We start from the raw sequence: 20594 nt of genomic DNA on the forward strand, positions 1-20594 counted from the left end.
ACTTAACTGACATCTATAGACTATTTCATCTTAAAACAAAAGAATATACCTTCTTCTCAGCACCTCATGGTACCTACTCGAAATTAGACGATATAATTGGTCACGAAACAGGCCTCAAAAGATACAAAAAGATTGAAATAATCCCTAGTACCTTATCAGACCACCATGGACTAAGACTCGTCTTTGACATGGACAAAAACAACAGAAAGCCCACATACACTTGGCAACTGAACAATGCTCTACTCAATGATAACTTTGTCAAGGAAGAAATAAAGAAAGAAATTAAAGACTTCTTAGATTTAAATGAAAATGAGGACACATCATATCAAAACTTGTGGGACTCACTGAAAGCAGTACTAAGAGGAAAAATCATAGCTCTAAGTGTTCACAAAAAGAAACTGGAAAGAGCATACACTAACAACTTGACAGCAAACCTGAAAAGCATTAGAACAAAAAGAAGCTAGTATACCCAAGAGGAGTAGACGGCAGGAACTAATCAAACTCAGGGCTGAAATCAACCAAGCAGAAACAAAAAGAACTATACAAAATATCAACAAAACCAGGAGCTGGTTCTTTGAAAAAATCAACAAGATAGACAAACCCTTAGCCAGACTAACCAAAGGGTGCAGAGACAGTCTTCAAATTAATAAAATCAGGACTAAAATGGGAGACATAATAACAGAAACAGAGGAAATTAACAAAATCATCAGATCCTACTACAAAGGCCTATACTCAATTAAATTGGAAAATCTGGGTGAAATGGACAATTTTCTAGATAGATACCAGGTACCAAAGTTAAAGGAGGAGCAGATAAACCATCTAAACAGTCACATAACTCCTAAAGAAATAGAAAGAGTCATTAAAAATCTTCCCACCAAAAAACGTCCAGGGCCAGATGGTTTCAGCACAGAATTCTTTCAGACCTTCAAGGAAGACAAAATACCAATCCTCTTCAAGTTATTCCATCGAATAGAAACAGAAGGAACACTACCCAATTCGTTCTATGAAGCTACCATTACACTCATACCTAAACCACAGAAAGACCCAACAAAGAAAGAGAACTACAGACCAATCTCACTTTTGAATATTGATGCAAAAATACTCAATAAAATTCTCGCAAACCGAATCCAACAACACATCAAAACAATTATGCATCAAGATCAAGTAGGCTTTATCCCAGGAATGCAGGGATGGTTCAATATTCGGAAATCCATCAATATAATCCACTACATAAATAAACTTAAAGAAAAAAACCACATGGTCATCTCACTAGACTCTGAGAAAGCATTTGACAAAATTCAACATCCCTTCATGTTATAAGTCTTGGAAAGATCAGGAATTCAAGGCCCATACCTAAACATAGTAAAAGCAATATACAGCAAGCCAGTAGCCACCATCAAACTAAATGGAGAGAAACTTGAAGCAATCCCACTAAGATCAGGGACTAGGCAAGGCTGCCCACTCTCACCTTACCTATTCAATATAGTACTGGAAGTCCCAGCTAGAGCAATTAGACAACAAAAGGAAGTCAAAGGGATACAGATAGGAAAGGAAGAAGTCAAAATTTCACTATTTGCAGATGGTATGATAGTATACTTAAGTGACCCTAAAACTTCCACCAGAGAACTCCTAAACCTGATAAACAACTTCAGCAATGTGGCTGGATATAAAATCAACTCAAACAAATCAGTAGCCTTCCTCTATTCAAAGGATAAACAGGCTGAGAAAGAAATTAGGGAAATGACACCCTTCACAATAGCCACAAATAAAATATCTTGGAGTGAATCTAACCAAGCAAGTGAAATATCTGTATGACAAGAACTTCAAGTCTCTGAAGAAAGAAATTAAAGAAGATCTCAGAAGATGGAAAGATCTCCCATGCTCCTGGATTGGCAGGGTTAACTTAGTAAAAATGGCCATCATGCCAAAAGCAATCTACAGATTCAATGTGATACTCATCAAAATTCCAAATCAATTCTTCATAGAGATAGAAAGAGCAATCTACAAATTCATTTGGAATAACAAAAGACCTAGGATATTGTTGAGAATAGCAAGAACTATTCTCAACAATAAAAGAACTTCTGGGGGAATCACCATCCCTGACCTCAAACTGTACTACAGAGCAGTAGTGATAAAAACTGCATGGTATTGGTACAGAGACAGACAAGAAGATAAATGGAATAGAATTGAAGACCCAGAAATGAACCTGCACACCTATGGTCACTTGATCTTTGACAAGGGAGCTAACACCATCCAGTGGAAAAAGGACAGCATTTTCAACAAGTGGTGCTGGTTTAACTGGAGGTCAACATGTAGAAGGATTCAAATTAATCCATTCTTATCTCCTTGTACAAAGCTCAACTCCAAGTGGATAAAGGACCTTCACATAAACCTGGATACACTGAAACTAATAGAAGAGAAGTTGGGGAAGACCCTCGAATACCTAGGCACAGTGGAAAAGTTCCTGAACAGAACACCAATTGCCTATGCTCTAAGATCAAGAATCGACAAATGAGACCTGATCAAATTGCAAAGCTTCTGTAAGGTAAAGGACACTGTCAACAAGACAAAATGGCAACGAACAGATTGGGAAAAGATCATTACCAATCCTATATCCGATAGAGGGCTAATATCGAATATATACAAAGAACTCAAGAAATTAGACACCAAACAACAAAATAACCCCATTAAAAAATGGGGTACAGAGCTAAACAAAGAATTCTCAACTGAGGAAACACAAATGGCTGAGAAGCACCTTAAGAAATGTTCAACATCCTTAGTCATCAGGGAAATGCAAATCAAAACAACACTGAGATACCACCTCACACAAGTCAGAATAGCTAAGATCAAAAATTCAGGTGATAGTAGATACTGGTGAGGATGTGAAGAAAGAGGAACACTCCTTCATTGTTGGTGGGGTTGCAAACTGGTACAACCACTCTGGAAGTCAATCTGGCGGTTCCTCAGAAAATTGGACATAGCACTACCTGAGGACCCAGGTGTTGAGGACCGCACTAGTCCCACGTTGGGGTGGCCAAAAAATGTCTCGGCCTGAGCAAAATGTTGAGGCCCGGGCCGACCCACGTTTGGGCGGCCACTGTATCCCGGCCCAAGCTGCCGCTCCGGTCTTTAGGTCGGGGGTTCAGCAAGAGCGAGGGTGATGGCAGATTCTACCTAATGTCTGAGATTCTTCTCTGATGATCCCTCTATAGTCTCTGATCTCCGTCTATATTCTCTGATCTCTGGTTCTGTCTTCTATCGTCTCAATTCTGATCTGTTCTGTCTCTGCCTTTTATATGTCTCACTTCTAAGCCACGCCTCTAAGTTACACCTTTAATCATGCCCTTAGGTCTTGTCTCTAACTCCGATCTCTATACTTCTAAGTATACTATTAAGTCACACACCTTTAATCTCACACACCTTTAATCTCAAGGTATCTAAACCAAGATTATCTGAGTGTTCTCAGCTGTTGTAGGCTATTGTAATTTAAATCTCATGTCAGGGTATATGGCTCAAGATGGCTGCAAAGCTGATAGCCGCTTTCTGCTAAAAGTCGGCCCCCAACACCCAGGTATACCACTCCTGGGCATATACCCAGAAAATGCCCCAACATATAACAAAGACATATGCTCCACTATGTTCATAGCAGCCTTATTTATAATAGCCAAAAGCTGGAAACATCCCAGATGCCCTTCCACAGAGGAATGGATACAAAAACTGTGGTACATTTACACAATGGAATATTACACAGGTATTAAAAATAATAAATTTCAGAAATTCTTAGGTAAATGGATGGAACTAGAAAATGTCATCCTGAGTGAGGTAACCCAATCACAAAAGAACACACATGGTATTTAGTCACTGATAAGCGGAGATTAGCCCAAATTTTGAAACAACAATGATTCAACTACCAGACGACATGAAGCTCATGAAGAAGAAAGAACAAGTGATGATGCCTAGGTCTTTCTTAGAAGGAGTAACTAAATACCCAAGGGAGGAAATATGGAGACAAAGTGTGGGACAGAATCTGAAGGAGAGGTTATATGGAGACCATTCCACCTGGGTATTCATTCCATTTGCAGTCACCAAAAATAAACGCTGATATGGATGTCAGGAAGGGAAAGCTGACAGCAGCCTGATAAGGCTGTCTCATTAGGGGTCCCCCAGAGTCTGACATACCCAGAGGCAGATACTCACAGCTAACCATTAATCTGATCAAAGGTTCCCAATGGAGAAGTTAGAGAGTAAACTGAAGGAGCCTAAAGGGTTGGTGGCCTCATGAAGAGAGCAACAATACCAACCAGACAGAGCTCCCCAGGGTCTAAACCACCAGCCTAGGAGCACATATGGAGAGCCACATGACTCTAGCTGTACATGTAGGGGAGGATGGCCTTGTTGGGCATAGGTGGGAGATGAGGTCAATGGTACCTTGAAGGCTGAGCACTGAGTGTGTGTGTGTGGGGGGGTAATCTGAGGGTGGAGATGGGGATTGGGGGGTAGGTGGGTAAACACCCTCATAGAAGCAGGAGGAGGGGGGATGGGATAAGGGGTTCCTGGGAGGTGGGAGGAATGCGGTAAGGGGATAAAATTTGAACTGTAAATATAATAGCCAATAAAAGAGGGGAAAAAAAGAAAAGTGGTTAGAAACAACATCCTTAATAAAATGTCAGCCCTCTTTAAAAAAAAAAAAAAAAACTATCTTGATACTAAAATTTGTTTTGAGAATTGTATATTGCAGAATGATCAGCCTTGGTGTATCTACTCAACAAGCAAGCTGGGCAGACCTGCTCAAACCTCTGAGGTCCGGGAATTCCATCTGGAGGCAGTGAAGACACAGCATCAGAGGCTTATCAATTTGCTCTCCCCCCCATTCCTCTTCTAATATCTCAACACCCATAGTCAGCTTGAAGAAGCTAATGATGAGTAAGCGCCCCTATTCCCTGGGATTGGGGACTAAGGTGGTAAATGTTGGGCTGTCTTTCTAGGGAAAAGTAGTGGTTTTGTCAGAATAGAGAGGATTAGCTAGGGTTTATTACATAGCCATAACCTATTAGTAGAAATCTGTATAATTAGTATCAAGATGAAGATATAAATTCTTAAACAGCACCAATTTACTTTGATTACAAATTTAAAGGTTTTCATTGGTATGAGCTTCTTATTGAGATAAGAGTGAGATGAATATTGTTACCCTCATAGGCATTGTACCAGTATAACACACTTAGGAATACAAGGCTTAGACCCAGTCCTTCTTTAACTTTTTTTTAACTGATTTGAGATGGTCAGCCTGTGAGTTAAGGGACTACAGCAAATTAATGGGTTGGAGTTTATTGTTAGGGTGTTTTCTATGTTTTATTTAGAAATAGCTGAGTGGAGTTAACAGGCAACAGTCCAGATTACCTTAAATGGATAGTTGGTTTTCAAAACATCAGAAATCCACAGAATTGACATGACAAACATTTTTGTATTAATGTTCATTTTGATTAGAGACCTGTCTGCTCCTGACAGCTTCATATATTGAATTCTAAGAAGAAATTGAGCATCTTTGGAGTTACTCCAGTTGTGGTGAGACAGCCACTAGACAAGAATTGCCTCTTTCCATCTGCAGACAAATTACTGTCCAGAAAAGGACACACTCGCAGAATAGTCGACTGATTATATCTGCCTAGACAGAGTAATCAGACCTTAATAATTCTGCAGCACTAAGGTCTATCAGATGATCCTGGGCCAGAAGCCAGAAGAACAGATGCTCCAACGTTATGTAGTAGAGGGAGTGTCCAGGTGTTCAGAGATGTCTATAAATTGGCTAAGTTTTAAAAGCTATGCTTTGTGCTTCCCACAATTATAGTTAACTCAGTCATTCTGGATTTCTGACAGGGTTGAAAACTTACAGCCTCATAGCCAATTCTGGCTATTTACCTTGAGAGAAAAGATTTGAGTGGATGGTTGTCAGCTGACATTCATCCTAAAGCCAAGGAAAAAGCCAGGTTCAGAACTAAGTGTTTTAGTTAGGAGAGAAGACATAGGTTCTGGTTAGTCAACAAAATGTTGGACTGGGTATTAGGACTATCCTGTACCTCACGGGTACAAAATTGGCATAGCTATGCTTTAATTGTATTTTGAGAGAAAATTTCATTTTAACAGGAAGGGTGATATGTAGGAGGAGCTAAGGTGGGAGGAGTACTGAGAGGAAGAGAAGGAGTAAGAAGAGGAGAAGAAGAAGGAGAGGAGAAGCTAGGTGATGAAAGAGAGAAAGAGGGGGGACACAGGGAGGCAGATGTTCATGTATCTCCACCAGTCAAAGATAGTTGATATATCTAGGTTGGGTAGTGGGTTACATCTCTGATTGAGCAATACCAAACTTATAAAGCCTATGATTAACATTTTTTTAAAAATTGTATATGTGCAAAAAGAAAAAGGGGGCATGGGATAGGGGCTTTCTAAGGGAGGGAATGGGGAAAGGGGATGGCATCTGAAGTGTAAATAAAATATCTAATAAAAATGAAGGAAAAAAACTAACTAAAACAAATAAACAAAAATGTTATCAAGTTAAAATTAGCAATGCTGGAAAATACTATGGAGCCAGAGGCAGTATCTGTAAAAGTTTGTGCTAGTAAGTCAAGTTAAAACATTTCTTAATTAGACAGAAATTTTAGAACTTTGTATGCACAGGCAATATTCTCTATACATCAAAATGTATGACAAGAATTTAGGGAACATAGAAGTCAGTTCATAGGATGTTTTAGAGTGGGTTTCTTTCTCAGAAGCCAAATTTTATGTTCTCCCATTAACCATAATTCAACAAGAAAAATTAAGAAATAAAATAATCTATAGATTAAAATGTCAAATATATTTATACTATCAAGACTTCTACAAACAGATGTATCATACAACTAAAAATAATTTTTAGAAAACACATGAGCCGATTGATTATTTCCTGTCATTTAAACTCCTTACTCTAAAACATATGAAGTAGTTATGTTCTGTCTTTCTATATTCTTCTATTATTGGAAATAGATTCTTTTGCAATATATTCTTTATTATAATTTCTATTCCCTCTACTCCTCCTAAGTCCACTCCCCTCTCATTCCCTTCAGATCCACTGCTTTTCTCATAAGAAAAGAACAAGCATCTAAAAGATAATAACCAAACATGATGAAGTATAATATAATACGATCAAGGAAAAACTATCACATTAAAGCTAGACATAGCATCCCAATGGAGAAAATAAGTCCCTAGAGGCAGCACAAGAGTCAGAGACACACCCATTCTCATAAAGAGGAGACCCATAAAAATAGTAAACAAATAGCTATAATATATATATATATATATATACAGACAGTCTGGTGTGGAACTCTGTATGCCTTGTGATTGCTGGTTTTGTCTCTGTGATCTCATATGTGCCTTACTTAGTTGACTGAGAGAGTCCTGTTCTCTTGGAGTCCTCTATCATTTCAGGCTCTTACAATTTTTCTACCTCTTTTTGGCAGAATTTCTTGAATTCAGAGTAAAGGGATTTCAGGGAGATCTTCAATTTAGACTCTTTCATAATGTCTGGCTCAGGAATCACTGCATCAGTTCTCATTTTCTACCAGCAGAAGCCTCTCTGGTGATGACTGGATAAGGCGCTGATCTATGCGTATAGCTGAATGTCATTAGGGTTTCTCTATTATCTATAAGTCTGTCTGTTTATCTGTCCTTCCACCTGTCTGTCCTTCCTTCTGAGTGTCAATATGTCCATCCGTCTGTCTGTTGATTTTAGACCAGTTGTACTTGGTTTTATTCTAGGACTCTGGGCTGTCTAATCTCTGGTTCTTATTTAAACAAATAGTGTACCATAAAAGTTCCTTCTTGTGGAGTAGGCTTTAGATCAAATCAAGCCCATATCTTGTGAGAGTTACACCCAAAGATTTAAGGAAAAAAAAAAACAAACTAAAATTATGAAGAATTACAGAATTACTCATTTAAGGTACTTTAAAAGAAGTTTGTACATTGTCAAAGTAAATTTTAATTCAAATCAGGTCTGTAAAACTTGATGCATTTTGTGTATGCATGTTTTCATTTTGCAAATATTTAATATATAAACCTATGATGTACAGGTACAACATGTATAGGTTATGTAGATATTATGAGAAATTTTAGTTTATTGTGAGTGCTCCAGTTGCTTAAAAACCACCAGGGTGATTGCTGCTGCCTTTCTGTCATTTTTATGTTTTAATGCAAAGGAAATTAAAAATATCTGGAAATGTCTTTGACTAACTAATGCAGCCTAGAAGCAATGGTTCTCTTCAACCCTTCAGATGTTAGTGGAAGCATAAAAGTCAAGACTGCATGTCGAAATTTTACATTTGTTAGTTACAGAACTGCTTGGATAAACTAAATGGAACCATGTGCTAATTTTACAGTTACTGACCTGTACTTTGGTATTTCCTTTTACTTTAATGGCCTGCTTCCTTCATGCCCTGGAATACAGCTCATAGCACCAGGCAGCAGAAGCATCTGTTGTTTTGTTTGCCAGAAAGTGCACCCTGTATGGTCTTCTGTTTAAGTTGGAAATATTATGTATGTGCAGGACTATTCAAGAATTTTATAAACAATAGCACACAATAAATTCCATGCATGGGCTGCTGCTCAAAAAAAAAAAAAAAAAAAAATCAAACATTGGATGGCTACCCTGCAAATTCTGGGCCATCATTGTTCTCACATATTTTGCAGGCTAGACAGATGATTAGTCAGATGCTTTATGGCTGGATTGATGTCCCTGTTTCTTTTTTGGTAGCCTGCAAAGTAACTTCCCTCACAAAAGAGCTAATAATTTAGGAGTGAGAGCTCTCTAGCCCTCTTTGCAATAGCCTGGTTTGTTTGGGTATTTCCATGGGACATCCTCACCTTGCCAAAAATTCAACTGAATATAAACTAGTCCCACTACTAGAGGCCTTGCCTGGCTATGAGAAATGGCCAGTTGAAACTCCATGTCCTACATTGCTTGGAGTTCTCATTAAGATCACCTTGATTGATTTCAGGATGTTTGCACTGCACTATCCTTTCATACCACCCCCATGTATCTTGCTCAGATCAGTCTCTCCCTGACTTCTTTCTTTAACCATATCTACTATAAACCATATTTTACTGTTCCCTGTCTACACAACACCAGTCAGCCTGGGAAATATATTTCCTCATCTTAGGAAGATTCTTACATCTCCCCTAAATTGATCTTTATCTAACTTTTCTGGGATTAAGGATTGTAGACTGGTTATCATCTACTTAATGGGTACTATCTCTTTATAAGTGAGCACATACCATGTTTATCATTCTGGATCTGGGTTACCTCCATCTGTAGTTCCATCCATCTGTCTATGAATTTCATTATTTTTAAAATTTGATTATTTCATTTATTTACATTTTAAATGCTATTCCCCTTCCCGGGTTTTCCTCTGCAAGCCCCCCATTTCATGCCCCTTTGCCTACATGAGGGTGCTCCTCATTTGACCCACTCACTCCCACCACACCCTACTACCATCCTCCTATTCTGGGGCATCACATCTTCACAGGGCTAAGGGCACCCCTCCCATTAATAACACATAAGAAAATCCTCTGTTACGTATGTAGTTGGAGCCATGGTTCCCTCTTCCATGTATACTCTTTGTTTGTGGGTTTATTCCCTGGGAGCTCTAGAGTCATTCCATTTAGTTGATATCTTTGTTTGTCCAATGGGGTTGCTATCCTCTTCAGCTTGTTCATTCTTTCCCCTGAGTCTTCCATTGGAGTGCCTGGGGTCAGTTCAATGGTTGGCTGTGAGTATCTGCATTTGTATTAGTCAGGTGCTGACAGAGCCTCTCAGGGAACAGCTCTATCAGGGAATTGCTCCTGTCAACAAGCTGTTTTTGGCATCAGCAATAGTGTCTGGTTTTGGTGTCTGCAGATAGGATGGATCCATAGGTGGGGAAGTCACAGGATGGCCTTATTTCCATCTCTGCTCAATCTTGTGTACCTGCATTTCCTTTAGGCAGAAACAATTCTGGATTAAAAATTTTGAGGTGGGTGGGTGGCACCATCCCTCAATTGGTGGTTGTGCCTATGTACTGGAGGTGGTATCTACATGTCCTCTCTCCTCTTTGTTGGTTATTTCAGCTATTGTCATCACAGGTGTGCCTTTGGAGCCTCTTCTTTCCCTGGCATCTTGGACTATCCAGTAGCTACTCCTAGTTCCCTACCCCACACTGGTACATATTTTTATTCATTGTTTTTCTACTGAGAGCTTTCTGTTTAGGTATGTTCCCAATTTTAAAATTTTTTATTGGTGTGTTTTTTTAAATGTCCTGTATCTTGAATTCTTTTATTATTTTGGATATTAGTCCTCTACCAGATGTGGGATTGATAAGAAATCTTTTACAATTCTTAGGCTGCAGTTTTGTCGGATTGACAGTCTTAAGGATTATGGTATTGTATTAGTTTTATGAAATTTCATTTATTAACTATCTTAGTCCCTAAATTATCAATATTCTCTTCATTAGGCAGCACTGATGTACTTAAAGCCATTCCTCACTTTCTTTTCTATCAAGTTAAATGTATTTACTATGTTTTCTGTGTGTTGTAATTGACTACATTTGGAACTTTCCCTTCTAGTAACTTCTTTCTTGATGTATTTGTAGATAGATATTGCTTAATTTAAAATTTATAATAGAATATCTTATTTTCTCCATCTATGATTTTTCATTAGCAAAATTATTAAAATTTTTTGCTGAGTATACTATCCTGGGCTAGCAACTGTGATTTCGTAGAGTCTATAGCACATTTGTCCAGGCCCTTCTGGGTCTTAGAGACTTCACTGGGTGGGATGTCAGGTTTAATTCTAACAGGTCTACCTTTATATGTTACTGGGTCTTTTTCTCTTGCAGTTTTTAATAGAGTTTCTTTCTTCTATGCATTTAATGTTTTATTGTGTGTAAAGGAAACTTTTTCTTCTTACCAAATTTATTTGCCAAAGCCCCTCATAACTTAGTTCTGAGATCACACTACTGATGGTTCTACTTCCATCCTGCCCATTCTTTTGAAAATGCCTGGAGTTACTGCTAGCGTTCCACAAGTCATTCACCTCCCCCCCCCCCCATGGCTGGTCTGCAGACTGACAACAATGACTTCAGTCTCATGCAGCTCCCATGCTAGCTCTCCTGGTCTTCACTTGCTGCATTCCCATTGCCACAATGGCCACCCTGTGAAAGGAAAACACTAGAAACATTCATATTTTAAAACTGACCAGATAACTGAAAGCCTGAGAAAAGAATATCCTACCCCATCCAACTGGCCTCTACAGACACAACTGTGGAAGCCATGAACTATCAGTGCCCCAAGAAACCTACATGCCTATAGCTTCTATCTGCTCCCCTTTTCATCTGATCTGACTCCCAAACCTCTTTCTTCTCTTGCTGTTTTGCCTGGAAATTCCATCCTCTGTTTCTCCCAGCTATTAGCTTCTGCCATCTTTATTGGCCAATCAACAAATAAGAAAACTATTAGGGAACTCCTCATAACAAATTTTCTTCTATGATTTTAAAAATTATTTTCATGGCTCTTAAGCTGTATTTTGTCTCCTTTTTCTATTTTTATTAGACTTTGTCTTTTCATAATGTTCTAGATTTTCTGGATTTTCTGTATCAGGTTTTAGACATAACAACTCCTTTGACCAATGTATCCATTTCTTTTATTATATCTTCAACACCTGAGATTTTCTCTTCTATCTCTTGTATGCTGCAGCTTGCCTAAGTAGTTCTTGTTTGAATTTCTATTTTTTTTAATTTCAGAATTCCCTCAGTTCATATGTTTTTAATTGATTCTATTTTCATTTTCAGGTTTTGATTAGCTTTGTTTTGTTTTGTTGTTTTTTTCCCCATTCCCTCTTTCATTCTCATAAATGATGTTTTTTAAGATCTTTCATTGTGCTTCAACCATATTGGAATATTCAGTGTCTGTTCTGGGAAAATAGCTTAGATCTAGTGGAGACATATTGTCTTGACTGTTTTTTATTGTTTTTATACTGGCGTCTGGGAATTGGGCTTGGGACGAGTAAATGTCTAGGTGCTGATGTCTGGATTTGTCTTTGTTGGGTAGATATTTTGTTTCTTTGTTTGGGTTTCCTTTCTAGACTTCCAGAGAGTGTGATCCCAGTATATTGCCTTATTTTCTGGTCTGTTCAGCTGGTGTATTCACAGGAAATGCTGGCTTGTATTGGAGGCTAGTTAATTGGGATCTTTTGAGAGAAGGAAGATTGGAGGAAAATGTCTTTGGAATAACTGGGAATGAGTTCAGAGAGGAAAGGGAGATCACAAAAGGCTTCTAGCTATAGAGCTGGTAATGAAACTTAGGGAGATTATAACTCACAAGAAGTAGAAGAGGTGTGGGTATACCTTCAGCCTATTTGTTTTCCTGTCACGAATGGCCCTTGGATTAGCAGGGGTCTCTGGTAGAATTGGGGTATGGCATACGGTCAGCTGTAGGAGAGGTAGCTTAGAAAGTATTGGTTTGTGTTATAAACAAGAGATGTCAGCAGAAGTAAAGAAAGGCTTCAGGTGGTATTCTAAAGCAGTGCTAGAGTCAAGACTACAGAAATGAGTCTCGGGGAACAGAGAAATTGGAGGTCTGTGGGCAGTCTCCCTAGTTTTCTACAGTAGATAATTTAAAGAGAAGAAAAATAAGTTTGTCTGGTCTTTGAAATGCATTTAAAGTTTCTTTCACAGAAATATAGATGAACTATTCTGAACTTCTTTGCTTCCATTATGCAGCAACATATTTAAGCTCATGTTTATAGTGTATGAGAGATTTCTCATTGCCTGTCTGTGTACTACAAATTAACCTAGAAGTTAAGAAAAAACAAAATCCTATGGAAGTGGGTTAAAGATGAATATTTGAGTAATATACCATTGTGATTAAACTAAATTCATATAGCAAAAAAGGTCTACTCAACATGTGAAATACTATGGGTACCACAAAGAATTCCAGGATACTTGCCAAAGAACTTGAAAACAACAACATATTAACAGAACACACACAGGCATCTGTTTTTGATCACCTACATTCAATAATAGAAAATAGGGTTCCCTGGAGCAAGGGTTGATTCTTGGCTTGTGCCAGAAACACACAACAGAATATACTTGGAAATCATGCAGTCATCGTGAATTGGGAGGTATTAAATAGCAAATGAAAAATGAAATAACTATGAAGGAATCATAAAAGACAATTAAGTTAATTATTAGTGACCACCGGGACATTTTCAGGAACAAAGCAAATAATCAAATGGTGGATTATTAAATAAAAGAAAAGAGGGGAAAAAAAAAGAGAAAGTAAAGGTTCTCCAAGCACAGTACTCACCTCTAAGTAAGTTAGATTCTTTATTTTTTGTTTGTTTGTTTGTTTGTTTAGGCAACATAACAACCATGGATTCTCAAAAGAGTATGTTACAGGCACCAAGATTTATTTGTGTGGTGCTTTTGCAGGGGCTAAATTTGACAAAATCATCTGACTATAAGTTAAAGTGAGGATGGTTTAAGCCACACAATCTCACATATTTCAATTATTACAAATAAAAATGTCTTTGGTTATGCAGTGTTCTATGGAACAGTAGCCACATTTCCTACATAAGAAAAACACATGGAATAAACTGATGTTCTACAATTAATATTTCCATCTATTGATATCATTCAAACATAAAGCATATCTTATTAAATGCTGAACTTGAGAAAGGCCTAATCAGACATCATACCTATAGAATAAGTTGGGAATAAAGTAAACCATGATGTGACAGAACAGGCTTCTTAACAGTGACAGTGGACTGTAAAAATGAGAAATTAATTTTCCCAAAGAACCTGGGAAAAACATAGATGCAAACTACATGTATAACCTTTAACTTTTCTGTATAACTTGTAAGTATTCAAATGATAAAATATGACTTATAATGAGAAACTCACAAAGTCTTTGAATAAGTGAATTATAAAATGTGCTTGTTTGCATGTATTAGCTTCACTTAATAGTGAGGATCATTAAAACACTACACATGAACTATTTCTTGTGCATTTGACAATCTCTATATATTCGATATGCCTATAGGATCTTTATTGATACTTAGATTGTGTTGCATACTATCAAAGTATAAGCACTGATGAATGATCTTAGATTATACCCAAACCTTAAGGAAGAATTGACTTTCATATTAGGTATGTATCACAAATATGGAGTAACACTGTTCCATGAAAGTTTTAATAAGACGGCAAACTGCTCAGATATAATATACACATATATTTTAATATAGCTCTTTAATGAGTGTGCTGTTAAAATAATTATGTCATTTGTTCACTGAATGAGATTTAATAGGCTCCTAAAAATCTTCCAAAATATGTTGCTATATTTGTATTAAAAATATAAAATTCAGTATGGTTAATTTATATCTTAGAGTATATTTATCTTTGTTTAGGTAAAGAGTTAAAACACTGTCATTTGGCTGGTAAATGCCTTTACTAATAAATAAAAGAGTAATGTCTTGATCATGGCTATGTTTCTTATTTCATAATTATAGTACAGCATTTAAAATTGAAAACCAAGCTGGGCAGTGGTGGCGCATGCCTTTATTCCCAGCACTTGGGAGGAAGAGGCAGGTGGATTTCTGAGTTCGAGGCCAGCCTGGTCTACAGAGTGAGTTCCAGGACAGTCAGGGCTACACAGAGAAACCCTGTCTCAAAAACAAAACAAAACAAAAAAATTGAAAACCATGTTACCATGGTACATTTACTTTTAGTTTATGTTTGTGTGCCTGAAAGTTTTCTGGCTTTCTACAATATTAATGAGTTTTATTATAATATTATTTACTGCCCAATGTTCTGCATAGAGATTTTATAGTTATTTAATATTAGGAATAATGAGTCAAACTATGATTAGTCCAAGTCAAAGTTTATGTCTATTCATTATGGCAGAACTACTATAGTTCTGTAAATTGTACAGTTTTGAATCAAGTATTAGCAGAATTAATTAATTGCCTCCTTATAATTAAAATTTCTGAATGTTCCTCAAAACTACCATATAAAGCAGTGTTAACACACAATCACACACACAAACACACACACACACACACAACACATTAACCAGCACAAACACTGCAAACAAGTGACAAAAAATGAGAAATATTACTTAATCCTTATCCTAAAATACACTGATATTTAGTAATCTCAGTCACAAATCTTTCTCTAATAATTCTTGTAGAAATATTATGTGTTGTGTGTGTGTGTGTGTGTGTGTGTGTGTGTGTTTGTATGTACTTCATGAATGCAGTGCCCACAGAGGGAGGGCAGAAGACAGAAGAGAGTAGTGGATTCTCTAAAGCTGGAGTTATGCATGATTCTGAACTGGCATGCGGGTGCTGAGAATTGGACCCAGGCACTCTGCAAAAATAACCAGTTCTCTGAACCACTGAACAATCTCACCAGTACCTTGAAATTTAGGGTTTTTAATTTACTGCACTCTATGCACTATGGAATTAGAATAAAAAGTATTTGGAAAATATCACAAATTTATGAACTGATCAAATAAATATGTTTAACCAGATCCAACTTGTCTGCTACATGCTAATCTCATCTTTTTGTTTCTGTGCTTTAGAGACTTAGAAATGTCATACCTTTGTCACTCCTCATCCATTCCTTTACTTTCTTTCCAGTTTTGTGAATAGACTGATATTGAAGAATTCTCTAAAAAATATGATTTATCTAAATACAAAAACATTCAAGTAACTCTGCTCACCACTGAGCCATCGTAATGGTTCACATTGCACAGAATCTTTTTCTATGTATTGTCAACAATTAATTAATTATACCCACATATGTGGGGTCCTTTGGTGTAGGAGTTTAATGTCACGCTATTACATTTAGAAGACATTTGGCCAATCTACTTTTGTTTTCATTTGTAGTGCCATAGCAATGCAAACTATAAAGAAGGTCAATTTTTGGCCTTTGTCAGATTTTTATTCTCAAGCTGAAAAATTAAATGTGTGACTGAAAACTACCTTCCTATTTATGCTGAAATTTCTAAACATCCATTCTTAAAATTAATACAATTTGTAATGCTGATAAATTTAAAATCATGACACATAAGCCAATATAATTGTAATAAAGAGCCAAGAATATTTAGATTAAAAACAGCCAAATTTATTTTTAGTTATTTTAAAATAGGAAGGTATTTGAAACACATACTTTAAAAGAAATAAACTGTGAAAATTTGGGAGGAACTAAACATTTAATATATAAAAGTCAATAAATATTTAAATAATAAACAACTTTTCATTTGTAGATCAGAAAATGGTGCTGTTAGAAGACCACAATTTGTAAATGTTTCTAAAAATTCCACAAAATAACTTTCAATGTTTTGGAGCAATTCTTTCTTCTGAGTTTTCCACAAGTGTATAAATGCAAATATTAACACTGAGATGAAAGAATAAATAAATGTCAAAATAATAATAATAATAAAGCAGGTTTTAGTTTATGATATCAAAGCTAGGTTTATCAATATAAAATTTAGGATATTTTAAAATTCAAACAAAGCAACATATGGAGATTAATACAATGAATATTTATTTTTGGCAAAATGACTCCTAAAATGACAGCAAATTAAATATAGTTGGCAAAGAAATGTCTTTTTAAATGACACACCTGAAGAATGAAAGTCTAAACTGTGATATGAGCTAAAATAACCAAAAAGATGTAAACAATGCCTTAAATTATATCAATAATTTATAATTATAAATAATTTTTTAAAAATGTGCATCTATGTGTGTACTTTTTTATATTCATCCACATATACCTCAAAATTAAAATTAAACATTTTTCACTAGATGAAAACTGAGAGATGATTACCAATAAACTGGGGGAAAAAAAGTCAAATATGTGAGAGTTTATGTAATTTTTCAAAAGTATAATTAGTTAAAAGTACATAACATAATACTAAACAATGCCACTCATTAATAAATATAAGCAAAACCACAATGACTTTTAACTCAATGGTCACTTGAAGAACTAAATAAATATATACATATAAAAAGCTATGTTGCCATTATGTAAAAATATCAGCTCTCCTAGAAAATGTTTAAGAGCATTTATTTTTAATACTATGACTACTTTAGGAAGCAGAGATTTCTCCATGTATTTTATGATGGGTATTATGTTTATTATTAATCAAATTTAAACCGGAGGAACTACAAGATACGTTTGAATGTAAAATACTCCTTTCCCACAGTCTTTTATGTTTGAACATGTTTTACCCAGATAGTGCTATTTATAAAGAATATGAAATCTTTTGAATATAGAGCTGTATTTTCATTCACTAAATACCAAACCCAATGTTTTATAGCCTAGCCCAAGTTCCTGTTGCCCATTCTGCTTTTTTACACTGTCTCCCTTATGGACATTTATCTCATGCTTTTTCTGTCTTTATTTTCTTAGGGATAAATTGAATGATGTCCAAAAGAAGTCTTTTGAAGTTAAGTTGCTTCTTCTCAAGTATTTTGTCACAGCAACAGAAGAGTAACGAAGACACCATTGAACACATATCAAAAACAAAACAAAACTTATACACCTGAATTCAAGGCAATATATTAGTTAAAACTTAGAAAACCATCTGTCCAAAATGGAGTTTATATGGTGCTGTGTCCAGAATACTATCTGAAACAAGATATGAGTTTAGGTATGCGCTGCTACAAAGAGAATTGTAAAACCTATTGCAAATTGAAAGCCTATGGCCATATATTTTTTATGCCATTTACATTAAAAGTACAGAATAATAAAATTGGTAGAAAATAATTAAAGTTGTGCAGTTCTGATGACAAGTGTCCAAGATTGAACCAAGAGCAGATCAAAACGTCTAAGTGATGGACACTGATTTAGAGAGGTTACAGCAAGTATGTCGATGAATATGTTATCAATATAGTATGAATTACTGTAAATGTGATTTATTTTTATAAATAAATAATTTATATTTTAATATGATGTGAAAAATAATCATAGATTATTATTTTCATCCTTTCATGTTTTCTTATAGACTTCAATAAAGATTCAGCATATGCCAGGTGTCCAGAATCATAGAATCAATGCCTTTATTGTCACATAGAATTTGGATAAATGTGTACAATATTTAAAGATTACTGAGGTATAGAGGCAGGAGGGTAGCACGTACAAAGCCTACGTGGACACAAGTGAAAGCACTCAAAAAAAAAAAACTTAAACAAAAAAACAAAATACAAATGAACAACATATTATGATCAAATTAGTGTAATTAACATTTAAATAACTACAAAGACTAATATTTCTATGAAATCAAAACTTTCAACTACTTTTCAGTTAGTAATAAATTTTATACTACATAATTATAAACTCTGTTCAGTTGTAATATAGAACATTAGAACTAACTGTATATAGTTGATTTTAGTCTTTCTTTTTGCTAAGCCCCATTTTATTGGCAGTATTTGGTTAATGGATGAATGCCTAAAACCACAAACAGAATCTAATATAATTCACCCACAAGAAAACATGAAATCCTTGAATTTCTGGATGCCTGAACCCGAAAAACATTATACTGTAACCCAAATCAAACATGGAATAAACACAATATGTTCTCTTTTACTTATACAATCTGAAAGAAGTGATCACAGAAAGAACCAATTCTATCTTATGATGAACTATAGAAATTCTCTTTGTATAATGCAAAGGGTTTCCTGATAACTACTCTATGTTTCTTTGCATTTTGAATCTTATGATGTTGTCAGATGATCACATTCTGTATTTTTTCTTAATTATAGAAAATTTTTCTCCTGATTGTGTTGGCTTTCCTGAATGTAGAGGAATTTTAATCTCTCTGTCTGGAATACAGACATGCACTTGTTATATATACCTTTAATTCCAAACAATGAAGTTAAGGTTATTTTGTAGAAGAAAGCAGCCATGTTTAAAAGTGACATTTAATTGAGAGACAGACAGTGTGATGAATCAGAAAAAGATTAGACAGAATCAGTCAAAGGTACAATACACCAAACGCTTGGGAGAACGGCATGGGAAAGAGAAGCTATCTAAGAGCACTCTAGAGACAGTCCTGGTCAACTGGGAGTCAATACAGTGAGCACAATGCAGTGGAGCTGAGTTCTTTCATGACTTTACACAGCTCAGTGAAAATCAACAGAGGGAGCTGAAGCTAGAGAATAAGAAAGAGCCAGACGATTAGAAAAAATTTCTAGGGTTAATGTGAGACCAAGCAGAGAAATTTTTTGAGAAGCTGAGAACAGCCAAATTGAATCATTTAGCTTGGACAGAATTTGAGCCAGAGAAGGGTGAGCTTATTCATCAGCAAGTATCTAAGACAACAATTACATCTAGCAAATAAAAGTTCCTTTTACAACTAATTACATTATGTAGCATAAAACTACAGCTTTATCTTTTATTATGTATCTGTACTTATTGAGATCTGTTGATATTTTACTAGTGTAGATGTTCTAGTTGTGTTAAACTAATTATCTATTAATGATTATTATTTCTTCTTTTTGGTAACATTAAACTCTTGATTTTACTTAATGTAGCCTTCATGAATAGGTTCTTCATAGAGTCAAGGTACTACCCAGAAGATTTTGTAATTTCAGAGGACATATAAATTTTCATGTTGGATATTCAGACTTCTAATAAAGAGAATTCAGATCAGACTTAAAAGCCTACAACATACAGAACAAGCTTCAAAATGAAGAATCATTAAACTAACACATTAATAATGACAATATTGAGCAAAGAGTTTCTTTAGAAATTACTGCTATCTAGGCCAGACTAGTGTCACAGACACCAAAAGCAGGGACTACTCTTCTGAAAGACCTGAGCTAAATTTCAATTACATTGGGCTGATAACAAACTGCATGTAACTTCAGCTCCAGGAGGATCCCATGCCACTGGCCTAAAGAAGCTCTCATGTGAATGCATGCAAATACACACACACACACACACACACACACACACACACACACACACACACAAAGAGAGAGAGAGAGAGAGGAAATAACAAATTGACAACTTTCTTGTTTAATGCTTCTTAAGGCTTTATTGTATACATAATATAAGTAAGTTAATTAAAACATATTTTTCTTACGTATTTTCACTAATCATTTCCACAATAACCAAAAATATGTCATAAATATATATATATATATATATGATAATATTCAAATATAAGCTAAAATGGTTTATCTATTTATACAAGTTTTATTTGTTTACAACTATTTTTGGTGAGCATAATCATGCTTGTATATGTTTTGGGGTATGCATATAACATGACCCATGTATGAAAGGTAGAGGATAACTTGAGACTTTCTGTTTTCAAGACATAAGCACCTGGACATAAACATGAGGCAAGCACATAAACCCCTTGTGGCAGTATTTTTGCATGCTTGATATTCAAGATTGAATTTTTTTTTAGTGAAAAATGTTGCCAAATTTAGTATAATCATTAGTTTTAATACCAGTTCTCATGACCAAGTAGTTATTAAAGTGATTTAACGTATGGTTGAGTTGTATTTAGAGTTTGAATGAATACAA

The sequence above is a fragment of the Arvicanthis niloticus genome, chromosome 4 (assembly GCF_011762505.2).
Source record: "Arvicanthis niloticus isolate mArvNil1 chromosome 4, mArvNil1.pat.X, whole genome shotgun sequence".
Classification (NCBI taxonomy): domain Eukaryota; kingdom Metazoa; phylum Chordata; class Mammalia; order Rodentia; family Muridae; genus Arvicanthis; species Arvicanthis niloticus.